This window comes from Heptranchias perlo, chromosome 1, assembly GCF_035084215.1.
Source record: "Heptranchias perlo isolate sHepPer1 chromosome 1, sHepPer1.hap1, whole genome shotgun sequence".
Taxonomy (NCBI): Eukaryota; Metazoa; Chordata; class Chondrichthyes; order Hexanchiformes; family Hexanchidae; genus Heptranchias; species Heptranchias perlo.
The window spans coordinates 175,392,555-175,420,184 of record NC_090325.1 but is presented as its reverse complement, the minus strand read 5'-3'; the positions used below and the strand labels follow the sequence as shown (position 1 = coordinate 175,420,184).

At 43.2% G+C, this 27,630-nt stretch overlaps 1 long non-coding RNA gene across 1 annotated transcript; it reads left to right on the top strand.

The window, feature by feature from the left end:
* Positions 1–27,430, top strand: LOC137328069 (uncharacterized). Its single transcript, XR_010964604.1, has 3 exons — positions 1–146; positions 17,866–18,164; positions 25,675–27,430. It is a non-coding gene; the product is annotated as an uncharacterized lncRNA (long non-coding RNA).
* Positions 27,431–27,630: the final 200 nt, after the last annotated feature.

The window sequence follows — 27,630 nt, the reverse complement described above, 5'->3', positions numbered from 1 at the left end:
TCCTGAAAGGAGTGCAAGGAGAGGGAATGAGGGAAGGAGGAAACTTAACAAAAAAATTGGAAATAGATTTCCAGCACTTTGTGAGGTTTTGCCATCCGAAAATAATTCTTACAAAGAACTCCCGGGCAAGTTTTACAGAAGTGAAAGTAAGTGGTATCGCTCTTAATGAATGGTCTATGAAAATACAGCTATTATCTTTATTTTATGAATTTTCCAGCCATTCTTCGTTCTTGCATATTGGGACAGATCTTGCTGTCAAAATAACAGTGAGGTTAATGGCGTTCGCCGTTTTTTTTCGCGTAAATAGTACAGCAACTTCAGGCGAGGAGCAGATGCGCTGTTAAATGCCACTATCCAAAGGTTGCTGTTCGAGTTGTGCTGCTCCGTCGTTAGCACCTCACTGTCTGCATCACCATTGAAATGCATTGAATGTCGTGAAGTTGCTGTATTTGCGCGGTAGATATGAACTAAACTCGCCACAGAAAGTTAAGTCTTCTCATTACAAGCGTAAGTACCCTTTTAACAACGTGATAATTGCTAACTACCGCCAATCAACCTCTCTGACACTGAAAATTAACTATTACATGTGGAGTCTCACTCCTTCAGGTTTTAATTGTTGTTGGAGATTTTTAAAATATCAAATTTAAAATTTAAAAAATGTTTTTTTACTTTTCCTTTCTGTCTCTTTTTTTTCTCTCTCTCTTAATCCAATCTTTCTTTCTCTCCCTTTACTTCCCTTTCTGTACCTGATTTGGCTCTGAATTCGCCCACTCTAATTTACACTTCCTTCTCAATCCTTGTGCTGTTTATTTCTCAATCCTTCAATCTCATTAGTTAAGGAGATACCCTGTTGGTTGCTCTTTTCGCTCAGGTCTCTGTTTCCCTCGCTGCGCTGTTATCAGCTCGCACTTTCAGCAACTTAGTGGGCCAAAATGTTTTGAGCTGAAGGATGCAGGGACAAATCTAACTTGTTAAATGTCCTTCTACAGCAAAATCTGGCCCAAATCTTTAGGAACCTCAGATATTAGGTTTTTATATGCTAGTGAAATACAGTATAAAATCTGACTTTTGTACCTAACCCTTTAATGATTTAATATCCTCTGCAGCTTTCAACACACATAGCTGTTTTCTATCATTGTGGCACAGGGGTTTCCATATTTATATCAAATTTATTAGAAAACAGGCAGAACTGCTGTGCATTTCTCAACGTGCAGCATCATTCCAATAGCTCCAGCAGCAAAGAGAGTTAGCACCACATTCACAGTTCTTTCATTATTTGGCAGAGCGTTAAAGCTTTGTCATATTTTAAAGTCCCTGTCAGAGGTGATACAGGATCCATGCGCTATGTCACTACAAAGGGACCTGGACTGAAAGAACCCTATTAATGCAGTGTACAAAAAGGCATCTCGGTGACACACTGTGACTATGTGATCAGCTCAGAGGTGACATAACAGTGGTATAGCGCTGCTGCTCAAACAAGTATAGGAAGAAAAAGGGCCATATTTTCCTGTAGCTATGTTGTCAGTTTTATTATTATAATCATTATTATTGCATCTGGGGAAACAATGCTCCTGTAATGTCCCCGTGCCTTGCAGAATCATCAATCCCATTGCTCTGTCACAATTTCTGCGCAGATGCATGGTGGAAAAGTATGGAAATTAGTCTATAGTAACCTCGTAAAAAAATAGATTTTCAGCACTCAGATCTGTGCTTAGAAGTAATGTTAGCACAATGCAAACAGCACAAATCAAGCATGGCTATATATCAAGATAGCAAATAAATACTGTCTCACTGTTAAATAAATTGCTTTCCATTACACTTCTAAGAGGCACTTCATTGATGAATTTGCACTTGTTGACATTGAAATGCTTGCCATTTGTACACACTGATATGAATTCACCTTGATACAATGTCTGCCATTTTTTACCATCAGAAGCAAGGAGAAGTAGCTTGATTTATATTCCATTTACTTTCCTGGGCTGCTGTTGACATAGCCATGACTTTGGCAGCAGAACAGTAAAAAAGAAGGTCCATGTGAGCATTGCAATGAGGGCAGATCAAATATGAGGGCAGTCATATTTTCTGACCACAAGTGAGGCAAAGATGAGGCTTTTCGCTTAATGACCTGTAGTCACCATCGTCAGCCATCGGGGAAGTTACCATGGCTAGAAGGTCAGTGGGAATGAAAATCAGTCGGTTTCTATAACGGGCGGCTGATCCACAGAACTCGTCGTACGCCAAGGTGGCAAGTTGAAAACCTACCCAAGGTCTCAAATCAATATGTTTTTGTTGTCATTCCAGTATCCTGAGGAAATATTGAAGAATTGCTAGTTGAAGTAGTATTGCTAGTTGAAGTTGATTGCCTATAGACCGTTATCAAGTTTTTTAAATGTGCAAGTGGAGGAAATATCAGGTAAGCAGGCAATGAATGTATGTGGTTTCCTACACTGGGTCTGGAAGGCAGTCCTTCATTGGTTCACAGGTAGGAGCACAAGTAACACAGACCCTCAAATGAAACCTGCAATGCACCCACTAAACATCCATTATTCTGCAGGTGTTTGTAATGGTAGTGCACTCCTGTGAGGGTTAAGTGAAACCAATAACACCAGCTCCTTAGCCGATTTGAATGTTCGATAAGACTGTATAAAATTCACATGAAATGAAAATGGTTATTTTTTATATTAAAGGGCATTCATTGCACAACGGGGTTTGTTTGAGCTTGGTTTTAATGGTTTCACTTGTACAAACTGGTAATTAGGGCTGAGGAAATTGCTTTGTGTACCATCTGTGGACAACACTGTTTTGAAAAGAGGAACCAGATGTCAATCAATCAACACTTTGAGGACTGCTGTAGAAAGTCCGTGCCATAAAAGGAATTACATGTCACCCCTGTGCTGTTTTGGATATTTCAAAGAATTAAAAGCAGTTCTATTAGTAGGCCCAGTGATGCTGTATTGGCTGCCTATTAAATGCAAGTATTGGCAGGAGACTGGGTTTGTTCCTGTAATTTCCGCAGACAATGATTTCACATTCTCAGCTGGGCCATCGGGAAAAGGCACCTGACAGACATGAAGCACTTTCACAAGGAGGCAAGACAGGAAAATCAGAGGACAAGTCAACTCGCACAGCTCTTGTTGATTGCCTATAGACCGTTATCAATAGGGGCACTGGATCAGGTCACTTCTGCATCAGGGAATGGCGTCTGGAAGGAGATTAAATGTGAGGAGAAAAACGCTTTAAAAAGGTCAAATTATACTTTGCAATTTAATGCATCCAGCAGGGACCTGTACTCGCAGAGGTCGGAGAATCGGGGCTACAATGTTATAGTCCTACATCTTGTCTATGCTCCGTGAGAGCTCGATTCCATAAAATACCACAATTTTCCCATATATTTGTGATAATTTCTCTCATTTCTATTTTTATATTGTTTAATTTTATGATTTTACTGATATTGAAGGGCATTTCCTCCCTTCCCTACACCCCCCCCCTCCGCCCAACACTTTTCCCCCCTCCCCATACACACACCTCTTGGCTGAAAGGGAAGGGGTTGGGGGAGGGGAAAAGTTGTGCAGACCATCATGCATTTCACAACCACCGTTAGCATCACTCTGGCTGCCATGAAGTGCCATTCCAGCACCCTCACTGAGTTAGAATACTTAATACTTCATGTCATTGAGGAGAAAATGCATATTTTGAACAATATTCAAAAGCCTACAGTTCCCACAAGGTTCTAAAGGAACTAGATAGACAGGTCACACGTAAAAAACAGATACAACCTCTGAACAACTAGAACCAACTGCACTGTCAGAAAAATCACATTAAAATAACAATGTGGTGGGAAACTGGGAAGGCACAGTATCAGAATCTAATTATGATCTTAATTGCATCATAAAATGTTTTCATACCAAAATTAAAAGGAACAGCTTAATACTGTTGTTAAAATAGCAGACACAGGAACTTGAGGCAAACACATTCAGAGTTTGTATGATAATATCGCAAACTGTGATTTCCAGGCTAATATGTATGTAAAGTGTGTGTATCGGATAGAAAATTACGAGGACCACACACGCTTGAATGTCTTGGATTTTGTAAAGTTATCCCTACAGTCTCCAATGGTATTAGATGATGCCCAGGAGTCTATTAACATCGATGTTCCTTGGTTTACCCGATCGATCAATGGGTAAATGCATCAGCTAGTGTAGTATTAAACTGTACAAAACAAGAAGGACCCAGGTCTGATCTCTGGTGAGTTAGTTGATCTCAGCCAGGATGGAGGAGGCATGACAATTGGACTTGGTGGCAAGTGGGAAATATCAGTGACTCATAGAACCATACACGTTTACAGCTCTGAAGGAAGCCATTCTGCCCATCGTGCCTGTATTCTTTGTTGAGGAAAACAAAACTGATCGCATTGCTCTTCTCTCCCCATTGTACTGCATCTTCCAAAATTTCCCTTAAAAGATTAAATTCTCTCTGCCTCAGCCAATATGGCGGACAAGAGGTTCACGCTTATTACGACCCAGAAGTCCGCTGCCCGTCACATTAGAAGCAGCAAAAAAATAGGCCTTCAAGGGCCATGCCTGATACAGGCATTAGGCCCTTTGCATATGTAAATAAGGCACCTAACATCTGTTTGAGGCCCCTGTGCAAAATTGGGCTACTCTGAATCTGCCGGAGCCGGCATGCAGCAAGACCTGGACAACATCTGGACTTGGGCTGCTAATATTCATGCCACACAAGTGCCAGACAATGACCATCTCCAACAAGGGAGAGACTAGCTACCTCCTCTTGACATTCAATGAAATTACCATCACCAAGTCCTCCACCAGTAACAGAAATTAAACTGGACCAGCCATACAAATGCCATGGCCAGTAGAACAGATCAGATGCTGGGTATTCTGCGATAAGTGGCTCATCACCGACAAGGCACAAGTCAGGAGTGTGAATACTCTGCATTTTCCTGGATGGATGCAGCTGCAGCAACATTCAAAAACCCTCATCCAGGACAAAGCAGTGTGCTTGATCAGCACCTCATCCATGAACATAAACACCCATACCTTCGACACTAGCATATTGTGGCTTCAGAGTGTACTAACTTCAAGATGCACTACTGCAACTCCTCAAGGCTTCTTCATACCTGTGATCTCCACCACCTAGAAGGACAAATTCCCTCCAAGCCACACACCATCCTGATTTGAAAATATCATTGTTCCTTTATCACCGCTGAGTCAAAATCCTAGAACTCCCTGCCTATGAGCATTGTGGGAGTACCTTCACCACATCCACTGCAGTGATTCAAGGATGAAGACCACCTTTCCAGGGCAAATAAGAGATGGACAATAATTGCCAGTGACACCCACATCCAGAGAATGATTTTTTTTTTAAATTGTGGAAGTAGAGGGCTCTTTCCTGCTGCAGGCAGCTTTCCAATGGAAAATTAATGAAAGTCTTTGCCTTGGCGAACAATACATTAGTGATGCAAGTGTACACTGAATAGTATCATAGTAGGTACAGCACAGGATGATGTCATTCGGCCCATCGTGCCTGAGCTGGCTCTTTGAAAGAGCTATCCATTTAGTCCCATTCCCCTGCTCTGTTGGGAGATGTGACAGAGATCTTCTATAGTTGCTTGGTAAAAGCCTGTTACATAAAATTGCAACTCAGCTACTGACAATCCTGGAACTGGTTTGCAAGTCTGGCTGCAGGAGCATTCATAGTTCCAATATGGTATCTTTTGGCAATGTTAGCCTGCGCATGCAAGTGTCATTGGGTGGATCCCAATATGATACCTGGCTCCATATAAATTAATGGCAGTGCGAGGACAGGTCCTAACAGAGTGTCCAAGATGCAAATGCATTATCTGGCATACATGTTCTGATCCTCCTCCTCCAAAGTCTGCGCACAGAAAGATTGCTTCAGCTGCATTGAAGACCAGTTATGGAAGGTCAACAAGGGAACATGGCTAAAAGTGCCTCCTTCAGTTTGAATGTTCTGCTAGAAGAGTCACAGCAGAGGAAGGTCACCACAGTTGGGGTGAGGGGAATTGTTTTTTGTGCTGCAGTGTAGAATAAACAACAAAAACAACAACTACTACAACTTGCATTTATATAGCACCATTAACGTAGTAAAACGTCCCAAGGTGCTTCACAGGAGTGTTATCAAACAAAATTTGACACCAAGCCACATAAGGAGATATTAGGACAAGTGACCAAAAGCTTGGTCAAAGAGATAGGTTTGAAGGAGCGTCTTAAAGGGGGAGAGAGAGGTGGAGAGGCAGAGAGTTTTAGGGAGGGAATTCCAGAGCTTAGGGTCTAGGCAGCTGAAGGCACGACCACCAATGGTGGAGCGATTAAAATCGGGGATGCGCAAGAGGCAAGAATTGGAGGAGCGCAGAGATCTCGGAGGGCTGGAGGAGGTTTAGAGATAGGGATGGGCGAGGCTATGGAGGGATTTGAAAACAAGGATGAGAATTTTAAAATCGTGGCGTTCCCAGATTGGGAGCCAATGTAGGTCAGCGAGCTTAGGGGTAATGGGTGAACGGGACTTGGTGCAAGTTAGGATACAGGCAGCAGAGTTTTGGATGAGCTCAAGTTTATGGAGGGCAGAAGATGGGAAGCCGGCCAGGACAGCCTGGAATAGTCAAGTCTAAAGGTAACAAAGGCATGGATGAGGGTTTCAGCAGCAGATGAGCCGAGGCAGGAGCAAAAACGGGGCGATGTTACAGAGGTGGAAGTAGGCGGTCTTGGTGATGGAGCGGATATGTGGTCAGAAGCTCATCTCAGGGTCATATAGGATGCCAAGGTTGCGAACGGTCTGGTTTAACCTGAGACAGTGGCCAGGGAGAGGGATGGATTCGGTGGCTAGGGAACGTAGTTTATGGCGGGGACCAAAGACAATGGCTTTGGTCTTCCCAATATTTATTTGGAGGAAATCTTTGCTCATCCAGTACCGGATGTCGGACAAGCAGCATGACAAATCAGTGACTGTGGAGGGATCGAGGGAGGTAGTGGTGAGGTAGAGCTGGGTGTCATCAGCGTACATGTGGAACCTGACATGTTTTCGGATGATGTCACTGAGGGGCAGCATGTAGATGAGAAATAGGAGGGGGCCAAGGATAGATCCTTGGGGGACTCCAGAGGTAACGGTGCAGGAGCAGGAAGAGAAGCCATTGCAGGTGATTCTCTGGCTATGACTGGATAAGTAAGAGTGGAACCAGGCAAGTGCAGTCCCACCCAGCTGGATGATGGAGGGGAGGAGTTAGAGGAGGATGGTGTGGTCAACCGTGTCAAAGGCTGTAGACAGGTCGAGAAGGATGAGGAGGGATAGTTTACCATGGTCACAGTCACATAGGATATAATTTGTGACTTTGCTAAGGGCCGTTTCAGTATTGTGGCAGGGGCATAATGGGTACCAATAAGTACGATAGGAGGGGGGTGATTGAGTGAATCCTGTGTCTAGCCAATTCTAATGGATAGTCTACATCGTCCTTCCTCTATGGTCTCTATCTCTCTCTCCCTCCCTGTCTATTCCTCAAGTAGGCACAGGAGTCAGCTGAGTGTGGCTAAAACAACTTTTATTTTCCAGTTGCTCACACAATAAAAATCAGATAAGCAGATTCCTGAAAATAGTCATTTCCTGCATGTCACAAATATTAAATAATCTATTTTACAATTCACGCCATGCTTCCTACATGCTTATAGTTACAAAATATAAAATATAAATATAAATATAAATGAAAACATAAAATTACAAAGGGATATTGATAGATTAGGTGAATGGGCAAAACCGTGGAAAGTGGAATTCAATGTAGACAAATGTGAGGTCATCCACTTTGGACCAAAAAAGGATAGAACAGGGTACTTTCTAAATGGTAAAAAGTTAAAAATAGTGGATGTCCAAAGGGACTTAGGGGTTCAGGTACATAGATCATTGAAGTCATGAACAGGTGCAGAAAATAATCAATAATGCTAATGGAATGCTGGCCTTTATATCTAGAGGATGAGAGTACAAGGGGGCAGAAGTTATGCTGCAGCTATACAAAACCCTGGTTAGACTGCACCTGGAGTACTGTGACCAGTTCTGGGCACCGCACCTTCGGAAGGACATATTGGCCTTGGAGGGAGAGCAGCGTAGGTTTACTAGAATGATACCCAGACTTCAAGGGTTAAGTTACGAGGAGAGATTACACAAATTGGGGTTGTATTCTCCAGAGTTTCGAAGGTTAAGGGGTGATCTGATCGAAGTTTATAAGATATTAAGGGGAACGGATAGGGTGAACAGAGAGAAACTATTTCCACTGGTTGGGGATTTTAGGAGAAGGGGGCACAGTCCAAAAATTAGAGCCAGACCTTTCAGGAGTGAGATTAGAAAACACTTCTACACGCAAAGGGTGGTAGAAGTTTGGAACTTTCTTCCGCAAAAGGTGATTGATGCTAGCTCAATTGCTAATTTTAAATCTGAGATTGATAGCTTTTTGCCAACCAAAGGTATTAAGGGATATGGGCCAAAGGCAGGTATATGGAGTTAGAGCACAGATCAGCCATGATCTTATCAAATGGCGGAGCGGGCTCGAGGGGCTGAATGGCCTACTCCTGTTCCTATATTCCTATTCCTATGTTCTGAGGTTATTAATATACTGATACTCAAATGCATTAGTACGCTATCTTCTGAGATGTGGTAGGATGCTGCATGTAGAGGAGTATAACTATAATGAAAATGGAGAGACATTATTACACCGGGAGGGCATTAGTAGACTGCATACTGCGTGGCATAGGGCAATAAGAGAAACTAGTGGATTGCATTATGAGGGGCATTAGTGCATTAAGAGGGCATTAGTGGACTACATATTGAGAGGCGTTAGCACTCTGAAAGGATATTAATGGACCAGATACTAAAGAGCATTAATGTATGGCAAGACGGCATTAGCAGAGTGCTGATTGTCTTACCCTTCAGCAATATGCTGGCGTGGCACTGTTTGGTATTCAGGTTTTTGCTCTGACTGGAGCAATAGACAGGCCGATGGCTGCTGCACTTGAACATGTCATAGCAACTTTATCCTTTACATGATGAACTAACCTACAAATTGCACATGATAGAGCAAACAAAGCAAAGAGGAGATATAAATATCAAACATTTCAGAATGAAAGATGAGTAATGCAGGCCTGTATTGCAACAATTAAGGATAAAGTTAGGGCTCTAAATATTATTGATTAAAAGGAACTTTCTTATCACATTCATGACATTATATCAGTCATTTATATTGGGATATATAAAATAGGACCTGGTTTACATATCTGCTTATGTAATTCTCCTAAATTTGGTCCCTTGCACATGCATTTTTTTAGGCTATTGCAATCAGGAAATAACCTTTTTTCTTACTCTGTAATGGCCTTGATTTTGAAATGAATGATTTCAGTGAACTGAATTGAATTAATGTTACCTTATCAAGTGGCCTGGGTGAGACTAGGGTCTTTAGCAGGTGTTTGGGACCCAACTGTAGGAAGGTGAAGCAGCTACAAGGCCCTTTCCCTCCACTGGAAGAACTCATGGCATTTATTGCCACTTCCCGGGGCCGACTGCTACCTTGCACATGGCAGCCCCAGGAAGCAGCAGTAAGTGGGACAGACAGGAGAGTAATCCTCAGGAGATCCATGAGTGCCATTGGCATTGTTGGTGGAGGTGGGGAATGGAAATCTCAGTCGAGGCAATGGTAGGCCTCGCTACCTGAATTTTCCCTCATTCTCTGCCACAGGGACAGTGTTAAGACCATCCAACCCGTACAATTGGGCCCCAAGCCAGTCTGTGACCCAAGCAAATCTGACACCAGATCAAGTAGGTAATATTTCATATCATTGTCTGGGGAAATGTAGGGGCCCCAAACCGAACCCCTGCAAGGCAAATAGAGCCCGTGCTCTGCCATGCTCTCATCCAATCTAGGCAGGATCGCCAATCAGAAACCCCTCGATAAAGTAGCAAATCCCCCTTTCCTTTTGTCAAAGTTATGTTCTCCTTTTTATCCCACCAACAGCAATCAGGAGGTTTCCTGGAAAGGCAATTTGAACCAGCAACTAGAAAATATATTCATGGCACGGTGATGCCCTGCACTTCTCAGCAGTGATGCGCCTGGGATCAGAAACTCAGTGGTATAGCAATCATGGGAGCAAACAACCAATAATACTGTTTCAACATACTGTACCACCCTATTTTGTTTAGTTTTATGATTTCAATTTCTTTTTATGTTTTCATGTACATTATATAGTTTGTCTAAAGAATCTCCAGTGTCTAGCTGTTGGTATGTGGGTCTTCCGTTGGAATAGGGCTAAAACTAGCATTGAAACCTTGGCTCCTGGTAACGGCTGTACACCACTGTAATAGTTTTGGCAGCTACACCGAAGGTTGTAAAGAAGATATGTTCTCTGCCACAATTGCTTTGCAAGCTAACAATTAATGCTGTAAAATCTCTTGACGTGCATTGGTGTACCAATCCACTACAATGATGGGGGGAATTCTTGTAAAACTGCAGCAAGTAAAGACATAACAGTTTGTGAGCATCTGTCATATTGAATAATTCAAATGTACTTAGCTGCTGGCCTCATGTTCACACTAATATTGTCGTGTCTAACATTACTAATCAAAACAGCCCGAGCTCATCCAGGCTGTTTATTGTGTTGTGGACATACCCAGATTGGACAGCAGAATGCCACCGCCCTATTAAAACCTGCACCTGGTTTACTCTGGGGATGTGGGGGGGCGATGCTGGGGGGGTGGGGGGGAGGTGGTAAGGACGTCTCTGGTATAAAGGGCAAATTCAGATGCCCATCAAAGGAAGGAACTCTGCCAAGACTGTATTCAAAGCAGGACGCCTGAGGCATAAGGACGACTCTTTCTGTCCCACAGCACTTCTCACTCCCTGGAGGTCCATCAGTTCTTAGCTGGGTCAATAGGGGCAAAACAAAAAGTGACCACCATAGGGTTGAAAAAGAAAACAAGCATCCCTCAAAGATGTGTGATTTTTTTTATTCCCAGCCAGGCTATGAAACATCACTGTCTTCAAAGATAATAGAAACAGGCTCCCCGCTGGCCCAGATGGAGCAGAATTAGAGAGAGAAATAGGTACAAAAGGAGAAGGGAACTAAGAGTTGGGAGATGAAAAAGGGGTAAGAATATGACCAGACTGAAACATATTAATAAACCAAATTAAGTTGTCTGGGCAATTTAAGCTAATTATTCAGTGCCAGTAAAGAGGCTTTTTTTATTTTATGTCTAAGATCAGTTTGAATGAGCCAGAAGCCCAGAGACTGCAAACGATGTTTGAATAAGACGTCAGTCTGGCCTGGAGAGCTAAGCTTCAAAACCAGCGATATAATCAGTGAAGCCAACTGATAAGCACTGCAAATAGCTGCCAGTGTGAATTGATGAAGCCTCCGATTGAACAAATTCATGGACTGGAAAGGATTCACTATATTTTTCCAGTGTAGCAGTAAGAAAATATTTACCTTAGATATTATTGTTTGACTCTTGTAAATGTGATGAGAATTCTATTAACGTTCATTTTTTTACCTCCATGACTGCAATTTCTGCTTACGACCCCTATTCCCTCAAAAGTTATCCTTCTCAACTAACTCCGGGCATAGCTAAACATAAAATTTAACAAAATATTGTAATTTTAAAAACATTTTCTCTCCGTTTACTTTTGTTATTTGTTTCCTTCCCTTTCACTCTCTCTCTTCTTTTACATTCACCTACTGCAAGAGTGGGCAACTATTCTATATCTAGACCGTTGTCAGTGACACCCCATAACTGTCTCTACAAAATGTGAGAGGGCAGAACAGGTTAATTGGACCTGTGATCTTACCTTCATCCCTATAGGGAAGCATCTGACCTCTATTTGATGTCAACCACTCTCCCCACACTCCCACCTTCATCCCAGTTGCCTGGTTCAGATCCAGACCCTACTACATTGGGAAATCATAGACATGACCCTTCCTGCGATGCAGCCTCTTGATACACCACTAAAGGACCAACAATCCTTCAATGGAAATATTTTCACTGACAGGGATTTTCATTCTTTTTTTTCAAGATTTTGGCAGTGACATCTTTGTGCTTGTCCAAGTAAGCAATGTTAGTGCTGGGGAGTGGAACTCATTGTCAGTATCAAGCACTTCTAGGCCAGGTATAGGCCGGGAAATTCTTTGGAGCTGCTCCTGCTCCATTAGCATTACTTCACTGGAAGTAAACAGGGTTTCTGCAGCACTTCCGGCAAAGTAACGCCGGCAAAGCAGGAGCAGCTCCGAGGAATTTCCCGGCCATAGATTCTCAAAATAGCACTCCAATTGCACTGATGTTCATTTTTCCTCTTCTTACAACAGGCAAACTGATTGTGTCTCTGACTGAGAGTGCTCATTTTGTGTTGTGATGCTCACTCTCACCAAGAACTGGATTGAGACTGGTTAGACACATTTTACATTGGAGCTTTACAGCAAGCTATGAGAAGAGATTTTGATCCCATTGGTCTGAGTTATGCTTGTACGCCAACAATGAAAAGGCTGTATCCTAACGACTTGGTGTTGTTACTCAGACCCCTTGTCACCACATTCATTTATTCAAAACTGAGGATATTATTGGATTGAGTTGCAATGTGCCCCATGGTTGAATAGCCGACTAACAATCACTAGGTTGGAACTTTCTCCCCGATCCTGCCCGAAATTGAGCAGGATCATGATGGAGAGTGAGGAAAAATTCAGGTGGCGAGGCCTGCTGCCACCTCACCATGGACCTGCATCGTCCTCGCCAAGACCACTGATGGTCATTCCTTCCCCACCCACTGCATGCAAATGGAGGAGGGCAGCGGGGCCTGGGCTCCCAAAAGATTGTCTTTGCATCTACCCCAGTTACCGCCGCTTGCCATGTGGAAGTTGGCCCTAGGCCCCGGGAAGTGGTGGTACAGGCCCCAAGACCGGTGGTTTGGAGGAAGAGGGCCTTTGCACCGGTGGGCTTCCCCTTGGCGGCATGAATCCTGCCAGGATCCAGCTAGTGCATAGTGAATGACCCCAAGCCAGGGAAATGTGTTGAGGTCTTGGCAGATTGGGCAGGACAGGCAGAATCATAGACTCTTACAGAACAGGAGGAGGCCATTTGGCCCATCGTGCTTTTGCCAGCTCTTTGAAAGAACAATCCAATTTGTCCCATACCCCTGTTCTTTCCCCTTAGCCTTGCAAATTTTTCCTTTTCAAGTTTCCTTTTGAAAGTTACTATTGAATCTGCTGCCACTATCCATTCAAGTAGTGCATTCCAGATCATAACAACTTGCTGCATAAAAAAATTCTCCTCACATCCCCCCGGTTCTTCTGCCAATTATCTTAAATCTGTGTCCTCTAGTTATCGACCCTCCTGCCAGTGGAAACAGTTTCTCTATCAAAATCCTTCATATTTTTTGAACACCTCCAATAAATCTCCTTTTAACCTTCTCTGCTCTAAGAAGATCAATCCCAGCTTCTCTCGTCTCTCCATGTAACTGAAGTCCCTCATTACCATTCTAGTAAATCTCCTCTGCAACAACTCCAAGGCAAGTCCCGCCCTGCCAGAATTCCACCCTGAAGAGGAGAATTCAGCCCCACTGTCTGGGTCCACACATGAATAACAGCCACTTGGATGAGTTCCTCGAGGGCTGCTGGTCCCAGTGGAATTCTGCCCCAGCATGAGTTCATGTATTTTAACAAGGAAAGGAGAAAAGTTGGGGGGGGCGGGGTAGATTTACCATAATTCCTTCCTTTAGTTTAACTTCTGTAATATTTATATTGTGAATCTTATTTTTAAAAACTGTGGCCTTGAAAATCTGTGACGGCCACATCCCAATTTAAGTGCTGGGACGCACCTGCTTGGGTCTTCTAGTGCTGAACCTGCCGAAGGTCACAGGATCAGAGGTTGGATCCTCTATTTATATATGAATGGCGGGCACCCATGCCATTAGGCATCTGGGACACCCACTTACTGAAGAAGTCGCATATTGCGATGCTGCTTGGCGAGTCAGCAGGCAGCTACCTGGTCTTCCCAGAAAGATTATTTTCTGGTTCCACTAAAGGGGGCTGATCAATTTTTTTAAATGAACATATAATTCTTCAGTTTGCAACCTAGGCCAGGGCTCCCAGGAGGACCCTACTCCTGCCAAAGAAGCGGCTGGCATGCCTGCTTTCACTGGGCGTCTGGGTTGCCAAGGATACGTTGGGTCCGTGTGAGGCCAGAGATGCAGGAGCTCCTGAAGTTGAGAGTGCCCACTCGAGGCCCCAGGTTCTCCTGCATTGATGGCTTTGCTTGGGCTAGGTGGAGGCTCCACCCCTAACAGGTGGCTCAAGAACTTTGACGTAAGGCTGAAACCCAGCTTTACCAGGAATGCGCTAGAAGGGCCGTGGATTTTTGGCCCCTCGATACTTGTGGGCCTAAAGTGTTCTTGTACCAATTTCAACCAAAAGAGGCAGATCAGAGAAAGCATTTAACTTGTTTGGCTATTTTCAAACTGTTATACTGCCCTACAACATCCTTTCATGATGCATTTTTGTTACACCGTTCCCAAACTGGATCAATTAGGTGTACATTGGAAAAATGCATTGTAATTTAGTTTTAATTTTCTCCCCAGTGGACCAGGAGCAGATCTGAGTCACAAAGTGAGACCCTGATGATTGTTCTGGGGAGAAAAATGTTTTTGTGAGTCATGAAATGTCCATCTCACTAACTGTTTGTGGATGGTAGTGGGAATGACCCAAATATCATTCACTCACACCATTGCGATGAAAATGTGCCACAAATAACAGAAATGAAAACATATTTGTCTCAAACTTGTGCCTCAATCAAAACATGTTACAAGTGCAATGTGAATTTGCATGAACAACTTATCAACATGGTGCCCCGTTCTTTTATATATGTCACCCCACACTTTACAGTTATTTTTCCCTCACTCCATTCCTTTTTACTTAATCTGCAGCCTATGCCATTCCCTGGCTGAGAACTCCCTGTGTGTGTGAACTTCTTGCAATCCTGTGCCAATGTTGTTCCATATCTGAATGCTGGGAGGCAATGTTTCTTTCAATGTTCTATCCTCGCTGTAGTGAAGTCTAGAGTGAAGTGCCCCTCTCCCAGAAATGGGAAATTGTGGACAAACGCTTGATCAGTTATGTTTATTTACAGAGAAATCATTAGTTATGAAATGTTTTACAGTTCTGTGCATTCCCCTAATTTGCTTTTATTATGTTTTACATTCGATGTGTACATACAGTCAAAGTTACAAGTGTAATAGGAAAGAAAGAAGAAAGACTTTCATTTATTTAGTGCCTTTCACGGCCTCAGGACATCCCAAAGCGCTTTACAACCAATGAAGTACTTTTTGTTTTGAAGTGCAGTCACTGTTATAATGTACACTGAAATAGAGGTGCATATTTGAGAACTGAACAGTCTTTCAGTACTCCTGGAGGCAATTACTGCCCATCTGCTCGCCAGTTTAATCCAGTTACAACAAGTAAAAAGATACTTTCCAATCCAAAATGACAATCTCTTTCGATTTCTGTTGAAAGTATTGCCCCTCTTTCTCCACTGCTCAATGAATTCCCCCTCTCTGTAAGTGCTGGTGTAATGCGCAATGATCTATGGCAATGCAAAGTCGCCAAGCCAGTTGACAAGGAGAAAAGCATTCAATTTTCTTTTGTTTATTGGCCAAACAGTATCACACAGACTGCACAATACCACCTTATGTGGTATAAAATAAAATTTCCAAATTATTTTTCCAATAAGAGTCCAAAAATGTTAATGTTTCATTTTTGCTGACAAATGTCAAAATGAGGACTTTTGAGAAGACTGTATTTAATTTCAAGAAGCAACCAGCACTTATATACTGAAAAATAAAATAAGCAAAATGGATGCCACATTTTGATTTTGCGCTGCAGGCTTATTAGCATATAGTTCAAAAACTGGGAACTGGTTTTGTTACTCTTCAGCACTCTCTATAAACACAATGCACTTGGAAAATAAAATAAGCAAAGTAAGAGAAAATTATACGCGTTATCACTATTTCATCTGGAGAGTAACAAAAAGTCTCAATAAAAAAGTATTGGGCTCAATTTTAGGGAGAAATTGCGGGTGCACTGGGGGCGGGGGGCCTCCGAAAATCGCGGAAATCCCGTTCGGGTTCGGAAGCCGGCTCCAACCCACAGATTTGCGAGTTTCCCAAGGACGCACCTGTGTGCACGCGGGCGATCTGAAACCGAGTCCCGCCAGCAATTAAAGCCAGCGGGATGACAGTTAAAGAGCCAATTGTATCTCATTGAGGTACTTAAGGCACTTTACCTATGACAGATTAAGTGATTGTAACGATTTTTAATTTACCTGGGCAGCTTGCCCACCGCTTTTGATTCACGCCTGGTGAAACCAGGTATGAAGGGCCGGATCAGGGAAAAAGAAACAAAATAAAGTACATCAAAAACCATAGAAGAAAGTTAAAACACCAAATCAACCTACCTTTCCACCCTGCTCCTATCTCCGATGTCACCCTTTCCGATCTTCCCCTCTTCACCCCCCCCGATTTCCTCCCGATGTCCCGCTCTTCACCCCCATGTCTCCCTCTTCATCCCCCGATGTCCTCCCAATCTTCCCTTCGCCACCCCCACCCGATCTTCCCCTCTCCCCCCCCAATCTTCCACTCTTCCACCCCCCTCCCAATCTTCCGTTCCAGCGCTGGATGACGTCTCGCTCTCTCTCTTTCTCGACCCCCCCCTCGCGTTGCAGCTCCTGACAGCAGCCAGCCTGTCAATCAGGCTGGCCATCGGGCACAAAACCAAGAGAGGACGTTAATCATCAGCAATCACCATGCGATCGCGGTTTGCCAAGCGCACCTTCACCCTCCCGCTGCCAACCCGCCACCATTGCAAAATCGACCTCATTGTGTCAAAACAAGCACTTTTTTAAATCAAAACTCGTGAGAGAGATATTGGTCTGTCATATTTACAGGCAATGTACTCAACACAATTTAAATTCATTTACAATAATATAAAATTGTTAATGTTTCACCCTTGCAAAAAAATATTTCAGCAGCTAGTGTTTTACACGTGAGTCGTCAATAATGAACAATAGCATGTCACAGCTAATTGCAGTCAATGATATCAGTTAATTTGAATCCAATTGAAGTTTCCAGTGCTACAAACATCGATGACTTACTTTGTCTCACTGTGTGCTTCCAGAGCAGCTGCCACGTTCTGCACAATAACATCTTAACTTCAGACAAAGCTAATGAGGTGAGCAGAACAAACTGTTGCCAAAGAAACCGTGCCAGCACAGTACAGTGGGTATTATTCTCCTCATTGTCCATCGGAAATGTGCTTGTCACTTCCTGTCCTTCTCCCTACACGAACAAGACTGGCTGACCCTCCCAGGTCTTGACCTCAACCAGCAGCCAGATGTCTAGCAGCTTCAGGGACCTGAGCAAAGATGTGGTCACACAGATGATGAGGTCAAAGGTCAATACTTTGCAGCCACTACTATAGGAAGAGATAGATGGGAACTTATTTCACTTTTTAAAAAATGTATTATCATTCAGCAAATAACAATAATAGGAAATAGGAAGTTACTATTTTTATTATTATTATTCCATCCCAGATTTCATGCAGAAGATCAAGTGCTCAAAGATTTTCTTTGTAATTGGTATTTTTGCTGTTTAAGCGGAATTGTGTCAGAAACAGAATGACTTCTACTCGGTTTGCTTTACGGACCACCATTTGTAAATACATTTACAACTATGAGCTGTCAAGCTTGTAAAGGAAATGCTAACAATAGAAAAAGAAAGAGAGAAAAAGCCCAGATAACTGTCTTTATTGTGTTCTGCAGAGCTGTCCCATAGTGAAAACTCCTCTGTCGTTATACCTGGATCTTTACTGGATGGAGATAAAATTGTCAGATTGAATACGGGAATGTACAGGATAATGGATGTGCAGAGACACGTGGTGAAGGTGTTTGTAATCAGCTCTGAGCTAATACATACATAAAATGACAGTGGCGCCCATCTACAGTGAAGTCTAAAACTTAGTGTGAGCTCCGTGCAAGATAAAAAGGAAAACCACAAATCTGAAATAAAAACAACATAAAACATTGGAACTTCACAGCAAATTGATCAGCATTGTTGAAAGGTAAGACTTGATACTTATCTTTCTCTCTCAGATACTGGTCAACCTACAGCACATTCCCAGCATATTCATTGCTATTTGCTTATTACATACACCACAGCTTGTCTTACAAAATACACTCAGACGCCCCGACATCCACTGCCTTGGCACATGCGCAGCGGGTTAGGGTTGCCTTCCTCTTTTTAACTCCCCCGGCCCTCTCCTGCTCGTCGTAGGTGGTGGGGGTGGGGGTGGGGGAGGTGGAAGTTAATATCAGGCCTATATCTGCACTTGGGACTCCTCTGTAATTCTTCAGGTTACCCATATTATGCATTACTGGGACAGACACTAAGGGGTAATTTTCTGACTTTACGCTTTTGGCAGGGAGCCTTGCCTCTCAGGAGCACACACTAAGAATTTGGGCATGCGCAGAGCATGATTTTCTGTCCATTAATGACTGGAAATCTGTGCACAGCATGTGCCCAAATTCCCAAAATTTGCTCACAGCAGGGAAGGCTCCCCACTGAGAATGCAAAGTCGGATCATTACCCTTCTGTCTGACTCTGTTGCTGCTGCTGCTGCTACTGCAGAGGTCCCCTTGAGATAGATGCTTTGAATTCTTGTGCACTTAGACATAAACCTTGTTTAGCATTGAAATGAATTACCAGTGAGTCTGTGGACCCCCATCTTCACCTCCATCTCATGAAAATTACCCAACCAACAGTTTCTTTCCCCCTCCTCCCACTCAAGTGTTGAGTCCATGCACCTGTTCACTATTTGGGACTCTAAGCTGTCCTGGATCTTGATGTTGTCAGATACTCATCACTAACTACAAAGTACATATTTTTAATAATTTTCATTTTACTTTTTCATTTTTTTTAATATTTAACCTTGAATAGTAAATAACTACTCACAGAATACTGAAGAAACAATTTATTCTTTAGTGAAACAGCACCATGGCTGCAACATTTCCATTTTTTTCAGTTTTGTTTTGCTTTTGACAGTACATGGCAAAATTACACAGGAAAGTGTTTAAAGCTGTACAAGGACATAGAGGGACATTATTGCAAAGACCGATCAGGATGTGAGGCGCTACAGACACCGGCCATGAATCTACACCTACGACCAAAGGGAAAATAAGCTGCGCTCGTAGTGTTAGTCAATGTGAAAAATCTGAGCCAAAAAGCATGAAATGACCATAATGGGATTTAACTCAAATATAACACAGTTTCCTCAGAAAAATACTTAAGATAAACCACTTTCAAATAAAATCTTTTTTTTTCCCACAGTGACTGCCATTGCAGTATAATGGGGGCTTTCATTACACTATCCATGTTTGGGCGAAAGGGTGTGAGCACTTGTACCAAATAGATACGGTAAAAAAATAACAAAGGTGACCATTTTGTGATGTCAAGAACAGGATCAGAGTTCACCAATGGCAAAATCCTAGCACATCAGTATTAATAAAGTGCTGAGATGTCAAGCAAGGAGTGAGACACAGACACATATATCTGAGGTGATGCTGGAAGATACAGGAGGAGTGTGCTGCCTATGTGTATATGGATGTACGCAAACACTAGGGGAGATATTGGTCTCCCAGCAGGAAACTAGCAGGAGAGACCTTTTCCCAGTTTCCGGGTTGCTTCTCATTTGCATGAGTGAGGCGAGCTGCCAACTTGAAGCAAGTTCAACATAAGCACCTCGCCGATTAGGAGGCAGGAAATTGGGTGCTGCTGCAGGTTCATACGGACATACAAACATACGAAATTGAGGGGCAGGAAAAGACAACTGGTCCATCAAGCCTGCCCCACACCCGTGATGGCCAGACCATCGTGGCTAAACACTTCTTCCCTCCCACCCACTCCCGCAATCACGTAATCTCCTGGGAGAGGCAAAAAACATAGGAAAAACCCAGGGCCAATATGGGTAAAAAAATTGTGGAATTCGTAATGGCCTGCAGCAGCTTAAAGGGAAGGTGTATTATTTTGTGGCCAAATCAGGGAAGCAGCACTGTGGAGCTGCAGCAAGATGTCTTGGGACCAGAAAAGTTCCAGCAGGGACCCAAGATACAGCCATAGAGAGACTATTGGAGCAAATTCAGGAGAGGAAGGAGGTCCTCTTTCCCTCGGATAATCGGCAGGTGCCAAGGCAAGTTGGTGAACGGGCATGGTGAGAGGTGGCACGACATATGAATGTGAGCAGCATTTCCTCCAGGACCTGGCTGCAGTGCAAAAAGAAACTTAATGGGAGTGAATTGGTCTACACCAGTAGCGGGCTCATAGCAAATCGGCAGCCCGTTCTACATTTGCCTCTTGGCCACACTTGCTACTTCTTCCTGTCATCATGGTAATCTGGCCCATGCTTGTTGAGGGTTGAAAACCCTTGCCCAAGGCACATATTTACCTGCTTTCACTCTTCTTGCAGGAGTAGCTTGCACACAATAGGAGTGAGACAACCAGCCCAGGAGGAGGTTCCTCCACTCACAAACACTCACCCATGTGGAAGAGGCCACCACTGACATAATGGGAAGGCACACGGTAGTCAGCGTCAGAGAGGGTGAAGTTGGAGACCTGTCCCAGCAGGGTTTGTTGGCATCTTCCCTGCCTCTTCTGGTTCTTCTGAACACTTTCAGTCACATACTCACTAACCTCCTGAACACAACAGCCTGGTGTGGCTTACAGTTGCAACTGATCTGCTATTGCTGGCCTTTAAAACTACTTCCTAATTCTTGTCCCTCTCTCCTTTTTCTGGGTGAATCAGAAGACTCAGGCACTAGTGCTGGACAGACTGATGATGAAAACTTGGACAATGATGTACCATCAGCCACTTTTACCCTGCCAAGCATCAGCACAGAAATTGGCCCCTTTACAGTTCACAGCCCACAGTGATGACACTTTGACAAACTTTAAGATCAAACAACCCACAAGCTACTGCAAGAAAATGGTCTCCAAAAACTCTATTGAGCATTAGCAGAGAGCAACTGAGAATCCATTTAAGAACATAAAAAACAGAAGCAGGAGTAGGCCATACGGCCCCTCGAGCCTGCTCCACTATTCAATAAGATCATGGCTGATCTTCAACCTCAACTCCACTTTCCCGTCCAATCCCGATATCCCTCGATTCCCCTAGAGTCCAAAAATCTATCAATCTCATTCTTGAATATACTCAACGACTCAGCATCCACAGCCCTCTGAGGTAGAGAATTCCAAAGATTCACAACCCTCTGACTGAACAAATTCCTCCTCATCTCAGTCCTAAATGTCCGACCCCTTATGCTGAGACTATGCACCCTAGTTCTAGACTCTCCAGCCAGGGGAAACAGCCTCTCAGCATCTACCCTGTCAAGCCCTCTCAGAATCTTATGTGTTTCAATGAGATCAGCTCTCATTCTTCTAAACTCCAGAGAGTATAGGCCCATTCTACTCAATTTCTCATCAGAGGACAACCCTTTTAAATAGGAATTGAAATAGTTACCTCAAACTCAAACCATGCATAGTTTCTGGGTGGGATAATGAACCAATGGTGATTAACTGAAAAGATCCATGAAAAGAATGGTGACAAGCAAAAATTGACAATAAAAAGATACAATAACAAGTGGATCTTCTTAATCCTCTTAAATTCCTTTAATAGGAGTTCAAGCCCTCTGGGTGACCCAACACTATTATTTAATGTGATCTATTACAGGTAATGTACTTGACAGTGTAAGAAATGCCATATGCATCAGAATGGGGCCTTTTGCATAGTCCTTTGCCATTAAGTGCCTTTAAATGCCACAGACACTGAAACATATTTTCCGATAGCCAGTAGCTTTACTTACTGCTGGCAGTAAACTAAATCACTCAGTCCATGCTCAGCCATGATAGTCATGGTTTAGCTTCTTAACAACAAGCAAAAGAACATTGTGACTCCTATAAGGTAACAGCATGGGGTAATGTAGATATGCTCATAGGCAAATTACAACATAATGGTACAGCAAATACAAATGGCAGATGTTACTGAACTAGTAGTAGCCCTCATCACAGAGGAGATACTGTTGCACATAGAGACCACTGTGGTGAGGACTGGAGAATCCAATAGTTCTAGTTGTCCAGCACTAGAACCCCATTCCAAAGACAGAGTCCAAATATTCCTACTCAACTGTCATATGGGCTTGGTTTCAGCCAATGGATTTTGCCAATCTCAATCGATCTGTTATGTGGATCACTTTGAACTGCAGAAGCACTTTGCCTCTGTGGAAGCAAGAAAAAGCTAACAGAAGGGATCCCAGTTGTGCAGAGACAGGCCTATTGTTGGCTGATTATGAAATGCCACTGCCACTGGCTGTGAAGAAACAGCAACAAAACCCTGCAAAAGTGTTACTGCATAGGCACTGCGGCACTTCATTATTAATGTTTCTTTATTGTGAACATACAAATCATACACAATCTGATTTTTATTTCCGCTACAAGCAAAACATTTTTTCCAGGCAAAAACAAATGAGGACTTCACAGTCAGATCATGATGCCTTTGTGAAGCTGAAGCATGCCCAATTCACCAGCAGCATGATTTCACAGTAGTCACACTAATGCCAGTAAACCCAACAAAGTGCTGCTCTTTTCACTTTGTGAATTGGGTGAATGCACCTGGTATCTTTGTTAGCTTTGCTCAGCTGGCAGCTGTTCCATCTCTGAATCAGGAGGTTGTAGGTTTAAACCCTACTACAGACTTGAACACACTGGGCCTGAAATTCTAGGTGGTACTGCGGGCACATCACCTGCTGGGTAGCTGAAATCTGGGGCAAAACCCAGAAGTGTCAGGTTTCAAGCCTGTTTAACAATTACCCTGAAATACTGTTGAGGAAGGGAGTGAGCGAGTCTCCTGCCCACCTTTCCCCCACATTTACGGGGTGAGTCTGAAGGAGTACCTGGGCTACCCTGACCATTTCTCCACTTATACCCCTATTGGGCCCAAAAGAACTCTCACCAATTGGGTGTTTGCGTGAATTCTGTTCAGAGATAGTAAAGGCCCCAAAAGTTCCCCAGACGTAGATAACTAATCCTGGGGGGGTCAGTTACCTTTATGAAAGTATCTTGTTGGAGGTGCTGACTTTCAGATGAGACATTAAACCCCAGTCTGCCCTCTCAGATGGACGTAAAAGATCCCATGGCACTATTTCGAAGAACAAGGAAATTCTTCCCAGTGTCCTGGCCAATATTTATCCCTCAACCAACACCTAAAAACAGATTATCTGGTCATTGTCACATTGCTGTTTGTGGAACCTTGCTGTGCGCAAAATTGGCTGCTGCGTTTCCTACAGTGACTACACTACCAAAAAGTACTTAATTGGCTGTAAAATGCTTTGGGATGTCCTGAGGTCATGCAAGTCGTTCTTTCTTTCTTTTGGCTGCCTTAGGAGCTAAAAACAAAATGGCTCACCTTTTGCTTCAGTCTAGGAAGGACCTATGGGTTCCCAAAGCACAGTAATTGTGGGTCGCTCTGGCTTCCACCAGTGGAGCAGGGCAGACACCTCTGATGCACTCTTACAGGCATGGATGGCCCACCCCGACTACATTAATGACCCCAGCCCCAGGATTTGGGACAAGAACTGCGTTCCTATCTATGGGTACGCAACAGCGCGACTCTGCTGCACTTCCACCAGTGGAGATGGGACCCCAGAATTTCATGGCTATAATCTTGGCTGACATGCCAGAACAGTACTAAGAGAATGCTGCTTTGTTGGAGGTGCCGTCTGTTGAATGAGACATTAAACCCCTAGATATAAAAGTTACCTTCTTACCATTCAAAGTAGTATCCAGGCCAACATTCCACCATCAACCAACACCACTGAAAACAGATTATCTGGTTATTTGTTCATTTGCTACTTGTAGGATCTTCCCCTTGGTTGATGCATTTACCTAACTAACAACATTGATTCTTTTAAAAGAGATGGCTGCAGAGATGATGGATGGATTGGTTTTCATCTTCCAGAATTCCCTAAATTCTAGAATGGTCCCCGTGGATTGGAAGGTAGCAAATAAAACCCCGCTATTCAAGAAAGGAAGGAGAGAGAAAACAGGGAACTTTAGGCCAGTTAGCCTGACGTCAGTAGTAGGGAAAATGCTAGAATCGATTATTAAGGACGTAGTAACAGGGCACTTGGAAAATCATAATATGATTAGGCAGAATCAGTACAGTTTTATGAAATGGAAATTGTGTTTGACAAATCTATTAGAGTTTTTTGAGGGTGTAACTAGCAGGGTAGATATGAGGAGACCAGTGGATGTAGTATATTTGGATTTTCAAAAGACATTCGATAAGATGCCACACAAAACATTGTTATACAAGATTAGAGCTCATGGGATTGGGGATAATATATTAGCATGGATTGAGAATTGGTTAATGGACAGAAACCAGAGAGTAGGAATAAACAGGTCAGTTTCGGATTGGCAGGAGGTAACTAGTGGGGTGCTGCAAGGATCAGTGCTTGGGTCTCAGTTATTTAAAATATATATCAATGACTTAGATGAGGGAACCGAGTGTAATGTATCCAAGTTTGCTGGCAATACAAAGCTAGGTAGGAAAGTACGCTGTGAGGAGGACGCGAAGAGACTGCAAAGGGATATAGAGAGGTTAAGTGAGTGGGCGAGAAGGGGGCAGATGGAGTGTAATGTTGGGAAATGTGAAATTATCCACTTTGGTAGGAAAAATAGAAAAGCAGAATATTTTTTAAAAGGTGAGAGACTAAGAAATATTGGTATTCAGAGGGATTTGGGTGTCCTTGTACACGAATCACAGAAAGTTAACATATAGGTACAGCAAGCAATTAGGAAGGCACATGATATGTTAGCCTTTATTGCAAGGGGCTTGGAATGTAAGAGTAAAGAAGTCATGCTGCAATTATATAGGGTTCTGGTGAGACCACACCTGGAGTACTGTGTACAGTTTTGCTCTCCTTACCTAAGGAAGGATATACTTGCAACGAAGATTCATTAGATCAATTCCTGGGATGAGAGGGTTGTCCTGTGAAGAGAGATTGAGTAGAATGGGCCTATATTCTCTGGATCTTAGAAGAACGAGAGGTGATCTCATTGAAATGTATAAAATTCCTCAAGGGCTTGACAGGGTAGATGCTTAGAGCCTGTTTCCCCTGGCTAGAGAGTCTAGAATTAGGGGTCATAGTCTCAAGATAAGGTTCGAGATGAGGAAAAATTTCTTCACTCAGAGGGTTGTGAATCTTTGGAATTCTTTACCCCAGAGGGCTGTGAATGCTCAGTCGTTGAGTATATTCAGGACTGAGATAGATAGATTTTTGGACACTGAGGGAATCAAGGGATATGGGGAATGTGCTGAAAAGTGGAGTTGAGGTAGAAGATCAGCCATGATGTTATTGAATGGCGGAGCAGGCTCAAGGGCCTACTCCTGCTCCTATTTCTTATGTTCTTATACTTCAAAAGTAATCTATTGATTGTAAAATACTTTGGATGTCCTGAGAACAATGTAAGGCACTATGTAAATGAAAGTTCTTATTTCTTTCTTTTGTAACTGCACTGTATAGAACCAAAAGAGGATGCAATTCACCTTCTGTGGTTGATCTGAATGCACAAAGCTAGCGAAAATCCTGCCAGTTGAACCATTGGACTGCCTTGGAATGCATAACTGCAACAAGCCTACCAGCTGGATGCCAACACATGGGGATGAGCAGCTTGTAAGGAGAAGAAAGCAGCATTAAAGCAAGATTCATTCTAATATATTCTGAAAATCATCCTCCTCCCAGTTTGGGCTGGGAATAGATTAATTGTGTATCCAATTATTGGCCAGTCACGTTTCTGTAATCTCCCAGGACTTAGAAGTGGCAATATCTGCAGATGTCATGGGACCCTTCAGAATTGGAGAGCAGATTCTCAGCATCTCCACTGACAGTAACTCCTACTTCTTCATTTTCAGGTAACCTGTTTAGCAGCATTTTGAGCATACCTCATGCTGATAACTTTCTGTGCTTAATATATGTCCCTGAGAAGGTCTGATAGAAGTCTGGCAGACCTTTACTGACTGATGTAACAACATTGAGCAGATCTCAGATATTGCCGTTGGTAATTGTGTTCTGTGATTCAAAGGCACCAACCCATTTAGCAAACATCTGATGCCACAACTGCTCAACCATTAGGCTTTCTTACATGTTGCTGAGCTGCTCAAGTATGGTAACTTTAATAAATAAACCGATTTTGTATGTGTGTATGTATGTGTGTGTATTTCAAATGATAGTTTTCGCACTAACGACACCCTTCATCGTGTCAAGTGACACTACCACCATGCTAAGTGGGATAGATTAAGAACGGATGTAGCAGCTCAAAACTGGGCATCCATGAGGCACTGTGGGCCATCAGCAGCAGCAGAATTGTATTCAACCACAATCTGTAACCTCATGGCCCGGCATATCCCTCACCCCCCTATCACCATCAAGCCAGATGACCAACCCTGGTTCAATGAGGAGTGTAGAAGTGCATGCCAGGGGCAGCGCAGGTGTAACTGAAAATGAGGTGCCAACCTTGTGAAGCTACAACACAGGACTACATGCATGTTAAACAGCAGAAGCAGCATGCTATAGTTAGAGCAAAGCAATCCCACAACCAACAGATCAGGTCAAAGCTCTACAGTCCCGTCACATCCAGTCACGAATGGTGGTGGACAATTAAACAACTAACAGGAGAAGAAGGCACTATTAATATCCTCACCCTCAACGCTGGCAGAGCCCAGCATGTGAGTGCAAAAGACAAGGCTGAAGCGTTTGCAACCATCTTCAGCCAGAAGTGCCGAGTGGATGATCTTTCTTGACCTCCTCCGGAGGTGCCCACCATCAGTGATGCCAGTCTTTAGCTAATTCGATTCGCTCTACTCACTCCCAATCATCAGCAAAGCGAAAGAAGGAATCCTCCACAGTGCTATCAAGCAGCATTTACTCACCAATAACCTACTTACTGATGCTCAGTTTGGGTTCCACCAGAACCAGCACCATCCTGACTTGGACATATATTACTGTTCCTTCATCGTCACTGGGTCAGAATCCTGGAACTCCCTACCTAACAGCATTGTGAGAGCACCTGTTCACCACACAGACTGCAATGGTTCAAGCGGAAGGCTCTCCACCACCTTCTCAAGGGCAACTGGAGATGGGCAATAAATGCTGGACTTATCAGCGACGCCTACATATTGAGAATTAATTTTTCTTTTAAATCACACTGCTAATTAGAAATAAGGTTTCTGCCACACTTCTGCCAAAGTTATCTCAATATGTGAAAAATATGTATAACACTCTTTAGATAGGTTCATTTGTAATCCAACATGGAGTTTTAACCATTGGTTAATTTCTATATTGTTTGGCTTTTGTGCATAAAACATATTTTTAAATTGACTCATTTTGAATATGACCTGATGTATTTTTAGTTTCACATTGGTTGTTTTGGGGTACATTTCATTAACCATCTTCTGTGTAGAAGATGTAGGTGGTGTCAAG